The 12,093-nt window shown below is 42.6% G+C and overlaps 1 protein-coding gene across 11 annotated transcripts in view; it reads right to left on the bottom strand.

Moving 5' to 3' along the window:
- Positions 1-11,890, bottom strand: part of LOC139630093 (band 4.1-like protein 1) — an 85,526-nt gene extending 73,636 nt beyond the window's left edge. Inside the window, exon 1 of one of the 11 annotated variants that reach the window (XM_071493207.1) lies at positions 11,613-11,890. The gene's annotated coding sequence lies outside the window, so the exon portion shown is untranslated. The remainder of the gene's footprint in view (positions 1-11,612) is intronic. The other 10 variants (XM_071493202.1, XM_071493205.1, XM_071493206.1 and 7 more) reach the window with 10 other exon arrangements.
- Positions 11,891-12,093: the final 203 nt, after the last annotated feature.

Raw genomic sequence — 12,093 nt, 5'->3', positions numbered from 1 at the left:
AGTACTCTTATGTGAATAGGATTTGAGCATATTGAGATGAACAGTTGGTGATGCTAATTTCTTCAGTTAGGCACCATTAAACCACTGCAGAAGAAGGAGGTGCAGCGAGATGAGGCAATTATGAGAGCAACAGTCAAACTTTAAATGATGAAATGTTGAAAATGTTTATGTTCTTATTTCTTATGTATTTATATTTCATGTATTGTAAATGTTTGTTTCATGTATTAATTTGGAACAGTGTCCTCATCGGTGCACACATATGACATGACATATGGTTTTTGTCTGCCGTCATTTTTCATCTCTCCAGTTGGGCGGAAACTTGAGTGACATATGACTGACGTGTAAAAACATTCAAACACCACCTCACCCTTTTCAAACTAACTAATCCACACACCTGTCCGAGTTGTGGGCGCTGCAGTAAAGGCTTCTCTTTGCTCAGCTTGCATCTACTGACAGCCTGGATCTTCACGTGAGGCATTTAGGACACATCTGTAAATTATAGCTACAGAAATAACACTCTCTAAAGTGCATGAGTCTTTGCATGTACATCAGTCACACACCGCACCACAGGTACAGTCTCAACCTGGGAGAAACTGTGCAACAAACCGGTTCCAGCACCTGAAACGAAAACATGCTGTGGAATGGGAGCAATGTGTGAGGTTCTGATGCTAGCTGTTGCTCTAACAAATAAATACAACCTTTAAAAACCATTTATAAGTTGTGTAAATTTAATATATTAGGCCTATTCATCCGTTGTTTAAACAGCATTACATTTGGTGAAGAGCACATTATGACTTGATTAGGACTCAAACCTTAAAGTTTAGGACTTGAGCAAGCAAATACTTGAGTAATGATGAGAAGTGATGGCTCAGATGCAGAGACAGAATCAAGTCTGTTCTCAGCCCAAACAATAAGTGACCAGAAGCACTGACTTCCATCCTTAAACACAGTGCAACTCTCTATAAACAAACATTAGCCTGGCCTGTCTTAGTAAAGTGTGAAGGAAGCAGTTAAGAGGAAACTAAATGAAACACTTGATTTAGGTTTGTTGCTTTTTTTCCGCAATCCAGCCCCAAGAAGTCATTCTGAGTAAACGCTGCCCTGTGGGAGAGAGTTATTCTATTTTTTGGGTGAATTTCACACATGATTTATTTCCTTTGTGTACAATTAAAGGACAGAGTGTGCAGATATGCTGCTAAAAAGCACTGCTGGCTGCTACCAAGGAACAACAAAAATACATATAATCCCAGTGATGTTGTGACGGTGCACCATTTCACTCCCACATCTTCCTATCTGTTACACAACATGTGCAAATGCAGGCCACTTTACAAGGGAAACATTTATGTTGAGATCCAGCTCTGTTAGAAGAAATAAATAAGAGCAGATATTGAGGCTTTTAGCGTTCAAGAATTTAATATTCCTCTATCAAAATGTATTTCCAAGAATGGTCACTTCTCATTTTGCTGTATATTTGTGCGCAGGTAAACTTATCATGACATCTTCTATCTGAAAAACAATTAATGCATGTTTCCTGCACAGTTGATCTTTACAATATTTAGTTCAGACGGGTATGAAAGCATTTAGTGTTAGCGTCCAGTGCTGCGGTTTGTAATTTCTTTCTCTCCCTGTAATGAAAGCAACGAAGAGCTAATTTCCATACAATCAACAAATATCTGTATCAATATTAAATGTTTTCAGACTTCAGGAATTTAATGGAGCTTGTTTCCATTTCTAAAATGATAGTGGTTCTTGATATGGCCCTGAAATGTACTTGAGGACGGTGTGGGTGTGTGCAAAGGCCCCTGCTGATTATTTTCCAGTGTTGAAGCAGAGTTATAGACCAAAAAAAAAAAAAAAAAAAAACTTTCTCACAGTGTCGCCTTCCCCCAAGTGTGAAACTCATTCCCCTTAACAGCATTTCTAAAATCCACCATCCACACCAATCCATCATGGTTGCACAGAGCACCTATTCAATCCATTGTCCACATTTAAGACAAACTATTTGGGGACCATACAGACTATATGAGGCCAGCTGCTGGTGTAGAAAAAGACCCTACTTGGAGCAAACAGCAAAGTAAAAAATAAGTATGATTTTCTGTGATTCTTATGTCTCCATCAGTCCCTTAGTATCAACAAATTAAAGACAGCATGTTTTATTTTCTCATTTCTTCTAAAATATATTTGATGATTCATCCTACACTCAAAACATACTTTACACATACATACAATACACACGTTGGAATCAAATCTCTGAACAGTTTGATCAAATCCATCTTGAAACTATACGCTACTCTACTGCATATTCCATGTGGAAATTTCCACTTCCATGCAAGCAGGTTCACAATGTGCTGGGTGGTTTAGTAACTTAGACTGGTGAATTTTTTAGAAAACATCAAGTCAAAAGTTAACTTTTAGCATTAGCATTTTTGCTTTACATTTCGTCCTGTGAAAGAAACTATTTATATCAAATTATCTTGTTTAAATTAATAATAATTATAATAAATTATTTTTTGTCTTCATATTACATATATATATATATATATATATATATATACATACATATAGTGACCAAGGTACTAGCTGTGGTGCTTGCAAGACATAGGAAGTAAACTAGCTAATCTAGCTAGCTGTTTGTTATTTGTTAACTCTACAATCTTAAATTATATTCTCATACGCCAAAGCTTAAGTTATTCAGTGAAAATCAGCATTTAATGTATTTTTGAAATAGGAATTAAAAATATAGATCTTTACTAATGAACCGTAGCAAGGAACTTAGCCGACCCAGCTAGCTGTTTTGCAATTTAAAGGGGCTAAGCTGCATTTTCACTTCTTTATTCACATACATTGTTAAAAAAGCTGAATTTAAACATATGAATCACATGAATCAATGGGAGTAAAGATGAGGGTTTGATGATGGTCAAAGACCAATACATTCCTTCTCTAGCTTCTCACTCTATCAGAGTTATTCAGATGCAGTGACAACTTTGCAATAAGGTCTCCACTTTTTTTAGCATTTCCACTCCATTCTACCAAGGTCGTGTGTCTTTCAGGCTTTAAATTTAATCAAACTACCAACTTCGTCTCGTCCAGGAGCTGTGGGAGTTATCTCCTGTGTCCACACCTGAACTGACCACTGACCGGTTCACCACAGCACCAAGAGCAGATCAGAGGAGACTGAAAAAGGCATTTCACCCGCAGCACACAGAGAAAGAGAGAGGCAGTGGGCATACATCCAGTCCCCAGCTCAACTCTACTGTTTGTATAGAGCCATTCATCTCCTTATTAGGATCAGTGCTGGGCCTGAAAGGAAGCTACAGGAGCTCTCTGTGTTATTGGTGTCAGTGTCAGAGGATTTGTAAAGATGCTGAACAAGGAGCTCAGTATTTGTTTAAGTATAGACAGGGACAACCACAGAGAGACTGAGGCTGAAAAGACACGTCAGTACCACTCAACAACATTTTAGATTTGCCTTTTAAACTTTTCTGAGAGCAGGTCACTTGCCAAGCAATACTACTATGTGGACAACAGAGGGTGGTTTGCTAAATGGCAGTTGAAAGCCAACACCAAACATCTTAATCTGTGGACTGGGGCATTTGGAAGCACTATGTGCTGTTGGAGGAAATGTGTCTGGTGAGATTGCAGCATGAAAACTGCTACCAGAGTGACATCAATCATGGCATGAATTATGAAGGAGCCTTGCATTATCGCTGCCAACATAAAAGCAAAGGAGAAAAAAAAATCTATGCATAACAGACAATCTATCAATGATCAGTGCATGAAGAGTGAAAACATTTCAGCAAAAAAGATGCTGTAAAAACCGCAGCACAATTAGAGAAAAGCCTGCAGTCAAAAAAAAAAACACTGATGCCAAAACAATGAGTGGTTTCCGTAACTGAGGAGTGGCCTTACAACTCTTTGAGTGCAGCTCGGGGAGAGAAGTGAAAATGTTGTGCGGGACGTGATAACAACACAAATACATGAGTGATCTAAAAACAAACACACAGAAGTTTCAGTTAGGTGTGGACCATCCTAAAATACACCAACACTACATTTCTGCTACAAACCACTGCTCCTTTGCATATTTTTAGTAGATTTTGCTCTGGGTTTATTATTGAAACATACTCCCAACAAAGCCGCACACTGTAATGATGCCGCAGAAAAACCAGTGTGTGGTTTTACAGAGACCCGCTGTAGATGAGAACACCTGTTCGGTTTTATTCATGAGGTGAGAGGAACAAGGCGGCAAGAGGAAGAACAGAGCATGCAGCTTATTCAGCTGTGATGGACATACTGTACTATACGCACTGGAAGATTATAATTACTGTAACTGTAACTATACACATGGGGAGTTAAAAAGAGAAAATAATTATCATAAATCAAAACAGAGCTTGTGTAATTTTTCAACCATGGCAACAATACTAACAATACTTTCGATTGTAATGTCATTGTTTTTCTATTTTGAATGTGTTTTTTCAAGTGTGGAGACCTGCTTTTCTTGAGAAAGGCATCCCAGTGAACATTTATTTTTACCGTTCTGTTATGGTTACATGAAAATCCGGTGGAAAGTGCATATTCATGGTGGCAAGCCTCAATGTCTGGACTGAGAGACAAATTCTAGATGAACTGAACTATAATTAAACTCGTGAACCACATTATCAGAAAATAAAATGCAAGACCAGTAAATGTGGGAGTCATAAAACACAGAAACATGAATTTTAAAGCTTCTTACATCAAATAGATTCTGTTTTGCAGCTGATCAAGTTTCTAATGTTCAAACAACCCATGAATGCACCATAGCAATTCAAGACTTTCCTAATAAGCAGGTGAACTACAGTGGCATATGGCACCCCTCAAAACACCCACACCAGTTGTTTTTTTTTATCTATAACCATACACCACCATTGTTTTGACTCAAGCCATGTCAGTGGGTCTGGATACAACACTGTCTGATTTACCAGTGTCCCAGACTTTCAGACTTCAAGTTGCTGCCTTTTTTCCTTCGCCCTCTTACTAACCACTAGAGCTGGGCCATATGACTTATAATCAATATCACAATGCGAAAACTCCAGAGTAGTGTGGACACCAGGTGTAAACGCAGCAAAAGAGATGCAGTTTGAAACTAAACGCATTACTGTGCACGTACTCTCAGGCTCAGTGTTCTCTCATCTTTTCAAGCAGACAGTTTATGAATGTTCACAGTAGGGAAAGTATTGACCAAATGAACCGACATGAGCAAGATCAAGTCAGTGAGAGGTTCTAAATGTTGGTTTTTTCCGACTGACCCAAGACCTCTTCAGCAACCATACTGTGACTAACAACTATAAAAGTCAACATATTCACTGTGATGGATCATCTATCTAAACAATGCTTTAGGTCTCTATAATTGGATTATTCTCATGTAAACTGAAGATGGGACCTTATACATTTAATAATTGAAAACGGGGAATGCTTTGAAAACAGTCTGCATGAAAGTAAACCTGCAGTATACAAACCAAATGGACTAAATCATGCTCAAACACGCTATGATTGTTGACAAAAATATCACAGCTTTCAGTTGGATCGCACGTCTTCATCAGCAGATGGAAGTGTCCTGTTCATTTTCCTGAGCACCGTGTTGGTTACAGATTGAAAGTTTTGAGTGTAATTTCATTCTTGACCTTGGAAAAAGAAATGTGGCAGAATATATCTCACCAGAAGACCATTTAGTAGCTGTTTCACCTCTCATCTGAAAGGCTTCAGATGTCGTCAAGACCTTCAAGCAAGTCCAGTTCATAAAACCCTGAGAGTGCCATGACCTGGATGAATGAGACTCTTCATAGACAAGTCCATCTGTGATGAAGTACGGCGCAATCCTTTAAAGTACGACATGGTCAACATGACTAATAACACTATGAATTCTGGCCTCGCATATGGTCAAACTTTAGCTCACAGACAACTAATAACACAATGTTCTCATGGGGATTTAATGGAAGAATGACTCTGTACACAACCAGTATGTTTTGCCACATAGTCCAGATTGCCTGTGTGTATTTGTGTGTGTTTTTGTGTGTGTGTGTGTGTGTGTGTGTGTGTGTGTGTGTGTGTGTGTGTGTGTGTGTGTATGTACGGTTCAGTTGATTCTTCACTAGGCTGCAAACACAGCAACAAGCAAGTTGGTGCAACAAACCAAAAAAGCATGAACCACACGGTAAATACACGAGACGTGTGTCACGTGCTTCCACAGATTATAACTCAGAACTGTAAACACACACACCTCTTGTGAGTGTACGAAGTGTGGAGCAATGACTGCAGCTGTGCCTGGATCTGCCTCCCAACCTGTCTGACCAGTTTAGAAGCCACATGACAAGCCCAAAGGGACTGGGAGTAGATTGTGTACGTGCTCCTCCGCAGACCACTGCAACAAACAGCCGACACGACCCCTCAACACACGCTTTTCTCCGCAGTGAAATACACTGGGTGCTCTCTGACAAGCAGACAACCAGCCACAGCCCGATGCAGGCTGCAGTCTCCTGCTTCACTGGCCATTTGGTGCACAATCATCTCTCAGTCTAATTACCACTGAAATATCATGTAGGGGTCAAGAGTCTGCCCACCTTCCTCAGTGGAGCTGCATATCTCATTAACCACACAGCAGCCGCAACAACTTTTAATCACACAGCAGTTACCAAGGGACCGTCATCCTGAAAACCCAAATTCAGTTTCACTTCACCTGTAACGTGCAACCTCATTGAAAATTATTTTAGTGCAAATCAACTCAGGAATTTACTCTGCAGCAGTGAGCATGCTATTGTTGTACTTTTTTGCAAGTCTAATCTCGCTTAATCCTCTTTTTAGGTCTTGTTTTATGTATTTATAAATCATTTGCACTAAAATCGACCTCAGTACGTATTTTTCCTCACTTCGCCAGCGTTCTACAATGTGAGAGACTCAGCCGGTCGCACACTCCAATCATCGGGGAAATGGACACAGATCAACAATGGAATTAGCCTTCCCCCACAACTGTTGAATGCAGAGGCTCTAATTAATGATTGCTAAGTGTGAAGTGGCCCAAAGAAAACAAAAGCTGCTGGCATGGTTTGTTGGGAGAGGCCAAAATAGCTGGAGAAACAATATTTCCATAGCAGGCCACAATGAAGGCAGAAAAAACAGGCTGGAAAGAAGTGGCAACTGTTCCCTTTCCCCATGTGAACAAACTTTGCCTGAAATGTAAATTCCACTTTACTGTGGGGAGGCAAGAAACGAGCAGCATTATGGTTATCGTTGCACCAGATCAAAGCCAGACAACAACAAGATGAGTCTCATCCTTGAGAGGCGAGGGATTTGTTCAAAGAAGGCAGAAGTCGAGAGGGAAGCAACGCGGGAGACGAGTGTAGGTATGCAAAGGAAAGGGGTGGGTGGGGGGGGGTAAAAAAAAAAAAAAAAAAAGGAGAACCTGCTGACTCACTGTAATCATGAGGCGGAGGCAGGCTGCTGAGCTGCTGCTCAGGGTACAGCTCTCTGCCTCCCCTTCAGAAGGACAAAGTGATGCTTCCCATCAACTGTGAAGAGCTGTATGACTGAGGGCGGGGGAATAAAATGGTGAAATAAAACTGTCTCATGGTATGAAATAGCTTCTCTTTCTCTCTTCTCACACCCGAGTGCAGGCAGAATGATGCAATCTGAGGAAGGCAATAAATCGCACAAAGCTGTGTGAGTAAAAACCAAAGCTAAAAATAAAGCCCTAATCACACAGACAGCAACAGGGTTGCAACTGGTTTCGGAAGAGACCCTCAATAAAAGGAGGAAGGAGGAGCAAGTAGCTGTGGACGTAGCTGCAGGCAACCACTGGACACACCATTAAAGATCATGCAGCGAGACAATGTGATGCTCAGGTCTGCACCATAACAGTGGCTGCAGCATCCTGATGAGGCTTAATTCAATTCCCATCAAACAAAAGCACACAGCCACTGTGAGAACTGTTGTGGGACTGAGCTGTTGTAATGTTGTGTTATCCTCTTTTGGTTATTCCAAACAAAGCTGATAAAAGAGCATGTAAAACTGAATAAGATTAAGTCTCTGTTTGTTGGGGAAACAAACACAAAGCCGCCGTGCATTGTATCTCGGTCGTACTGCAGCTATATCAGCCAGCAATCAATACAACAGTGCTGCTCATGAGTTATCAGGTATCACGTATTAGTTACATGGTGTGTAAACAGCCTTTGATTTGCATATGGGAAGTTGTAAATATTCATTCTGACACACACAAACAAACCAAGGTGATGAGTAAAATCTGTTTTTCTTCACCATGTTGTCCCAAAACCTCTGGACGAGCTTCAGTACTTGCATTAAGACTTCATTTTAGACTCCTTCCAAGGACTGTAAAACCGCACTGAGATGGTTTTTGGTTCTTAAAACCAAAAATATATCTTCTTATTGATATCAACAGTTCACATAAAACACAGGAAAAGTTTACAATATGGGACCTTTGAAGGGGAAATCCACATATTCCACACATCATCAATTTACTTATCATGTAAAGTGCTCTTCAGCTGTGAAAAATAGATGTATATGGCTTTCTACAGTCTGAGGAAGTGACCCTGATGATGTCTTCGGGGTCAGCTCCAGGTAGGCTTAACCTGACTTATAAACTGGGGGAAAGACGTTTGAAGCAGGCAAGTTTGAGGCAGTTTGCGTTCAGTAGGCAGGGAAGGCAAAAAAAATGCAAATGAGTTGCATTATGGGAAATGTAGTGTCCAGAGTTTCTGAAGCTTCACTTACACTACAAACTAACATACAGGAAATCTTAAGAGTTTGCAGTACTGGTTTTGATCTTCCTTTTTCATTTTTTTAATCTGTTTTTCACAATGCCCCCAGAGTTAGGGTCATGCAGCAGTAAATCACTGGAGTAGCCCTTTAAGATTTCAAACTTGGTTAATCTGGCAAGACCTGTGGTTACTGGTGGTAACAGAACGGCACATGTATCTGCGGCTGGGTGAAGAAACACGGGTACAGAGGGTTCACTGTCGCATTTCAGTGATACAGAAGACTGAAGAGGACAGTCAACATGGCTATTACAGTGGTCAAATGTTGTCTTCCACTCTATGTGAAATACACACATGCACCAGCTTTTGTCTTCTGTATCTCATTTGGAGCATGCACGTGTTGTTTCCTGTGCATCCTTTGTGTGTGGGTATTCAATTTGAGTTTGCACGGAAAGGGCACTGCCATTACCAGTTGAAATAACTACATAAAAAGACAACTACATAATGCAAACATAACAAATGATTATTGCTGAGAAACCATCACCCACAAATAGAATCACAATGAGAGTTGTTATAATGGCACCAAGAATTATAACTCCAGAGTTAGAATTTGCTTCAGGTTAAAACTGGCCTGGGGTTAGGAGATAGGAAATGCATTGTGCCAGTAAAGGTCCTCATAAGGATAGAAGTGCAAATGTGTGTGTGTTTGTTCATGTGTCTGTGATTGGTCACTGGAGTTCAGCAGGCAGGAAGAGACGTGACCACACTCACCAAGCTACAAAAACATGGCGAGTCAAAGAACATTCAGCTGGGACAGCAGCAATGACAGCCAAGTGCAGGACTCACACACACACACACAGACAGACACAGTACCTGTTGCATGCCTTGGCAGGGTCAGGAGTGACCCCACACAATTATGCTGTGTATATATACAAAATACACCATGACTAAGATGGCCACCTGAAAATAATCTTCTTCTGTGGTACTGTTTAGTACAGATAAACCACTAAGTGCTATCTTTTTCCAGTGGAGAAATCAACAAGAAATGGTTGAGTTAACTTACAAGTGCAGAGAATCATTGCCTCCAATGAGACACACAGAGGAGAGGACGGCTGCTGAGCCTCGCTGGATGCCTCATACATGCTCATTTGAATTGCAAATGGTGGCAGCCAGCATGCTGGGCTGTGAAATCCCTGCGGCACCCTCGGGTATCTGAACCCATGCACAAACACTAACATGTACACACTAGTAGCAGGACTTTGTGTACATATACGCCACAGTGAAAAGAAGATAAAGCAATACAGAATATTTGTTTTTGGTTCACTTCAATGTGTCTGAACTCGATATGATCACAAATTCATGTTGAAACACTGACGAGCAAACCGTGGAGAGAGTGATGCTGGTGCCGAGGTGAGGTAATGGCTCCCTGGCTGTTAGGAGGGAGCAGAAGCATCAGGTGATGCTCAGAGGAAGGCTGGCTGGCAAGGCAGGCCGACTGGGCACAGATAACGCAGCGGGCACAGAAGTGTGTCCGACTCTAACGGCATGGACGCTGTGTGACAGCAGGTCTGCCGGCCGAGGCTGACTGTGTGTGCGGCCTGGAGGAAGAGTGTGACGGAGTATCACAAGGCCACCTGTACAGCAATGGGGAACAGGCCAGGACGCTGCAGAGGAGCTAGGATGACAAACCAATAGAGTAAGACATGTGAGATTATAAGCTCTCTTATGGGTCGATCAGAAGACCTTTTAAGGATGACTCTTCATAGGACTTTTCTAGATTCAGAACCAGAGAGACTTCTAAGGTAGAAATAAAACCACAGAGAACAGTCCGAGTAAAGCATGTTTCAGCGGTGCAGGATCCCAGTGGAGTATCCTGCACCGCTGAAACATTCCTCTTCAGTACTGTATGTAATTCCTCAAAACTGGTGAAAGCCAGGGGGCAAAGGTGAGGCCATTTCCATACAGGGGCCTGTCTGAGCATGTCGGCAGAAACAGGCAGAGTGCTGCTTCACCTCTGTAGCCTAATGACTCCACAGTATTCAGCGGTATTTCATTTACACTTCACTGACAGATCCATTCTTCGTGTTTTGTTTTTTTAAAAAGGGCCAAAATATATGAACTACAAATCAACTTGTTTGCTTTAAAAGCAAAACTCAACCACTTTGTGTTTGCAAACCAGAGGTGATGATGAGAGGGTGTGACAGTGGCAGCACTGACTAAGTCCTCCTGTGTGTATGTGCATCTGTCAGTGTGGCTGTTGCATAATTACTGAATGGGTGTGTTGGGAGAATACAGTGACTGAGCCAATAGCAGATCCAGTTCGCCCTGACAGGCCGAGACACAAACTGAAACAAACACACAACAGCTCACTCCTGGTGCACAACTCTGAGGGACGCGGTGGGGGGGGGGGGGGGCAGAGTCAAAGTCAAGGAGGTGAGAACATCAGCCTGTAAGCAGCGGGAGCACCGGGGAGGTTTTTGCTGCCAGGCTGCAGGTCTGATGTGAGCTGACTGAGGCAGTGGGCGCACAACGACGCTACAACTTGCTCCTGCCTCTGCTCCTGTCCCACAGTATTGTTCACCCCCCCCCCCCGGTAAAGGACGGCAAGCAAGTGGGCAAAGTCCATGCGCGTTACAAAATGATGGTCTGCTGGACAGCTGCAGCCTGAGCACACGCTGTCTCATCGCACAGATAAAGGCACAGAGAGGAATCTAACAAAGCGCCGCGATCACTGACGAATTACGGGTTAAAGGACAAACGTACCCGGGAAACAGCGTTCAAGCCCGACATTCAACAAATCGTTTACCGCAACCAACACAGCGCTGGAGCCGACATGAGCAAACTGGCAGAGGAGAAAATATTTCCACATACCCTCCTGTCAGACAGACATCCAGGGGAGGACCATGGATGGCGCGCACCGGGGGGGGGGGGGGTCGGTCCTGCTCCTGCCGCCGCTCCGTGCTTATTCCCCGGGTTTAAGGGAAAGGGAGTGTGTCGGTGTTTTGCCGGTGAAAAGCCTAATGAGAGAGAGAGGAGGAGGAGGAGAGAGAAAGAGGGAGGGACACTGTCAGATGCTGGGAGGCAGGAGGGAGGAAGACGCACACGCATGCACGCACACGGTCCGTGCGTTGATGGGGGGGGCGAGCAGCGTCCCTCTCTGTCAACAAGTACTCAGATCTGAATAAACATGCGGGGAAAATGCCAACAAGGTGACAGAAGCCCTGACTGTCTCCGCAGCACGTCTGTCCTGTGCCCTGAGAGATGCACAGCGCGGAAGAATGCGTCGGGATGTTGGTGGAGAGGTTTCGTCTTCAGGCAGACTCCCTCTCTCCTGCTTTGAATGAAGTTTGTA

This window comes from Trachinotus anak, unplaced genomic scaffold, assembly GCF_046630095.1.
Source record: "Trachinotus anak isolate AG129_WGS33_773 ecotype Australia unplaced genomic scaffold, CSIRO_AGI_Tana_v1 ptg000013l, whole genome shotgun sequence".
Lineage (NCBI taxonomy): Eukaryota > Metazoa > Chordata > Actinopteri > Carangiformes > Carangidae > Trachinotus > Trachinotus anak.
The sequence above is the reverse complement of the archived record's forward strand: the minus strand, read 5'-3'. Positions and strand labels throughout refer to the sequence as shown.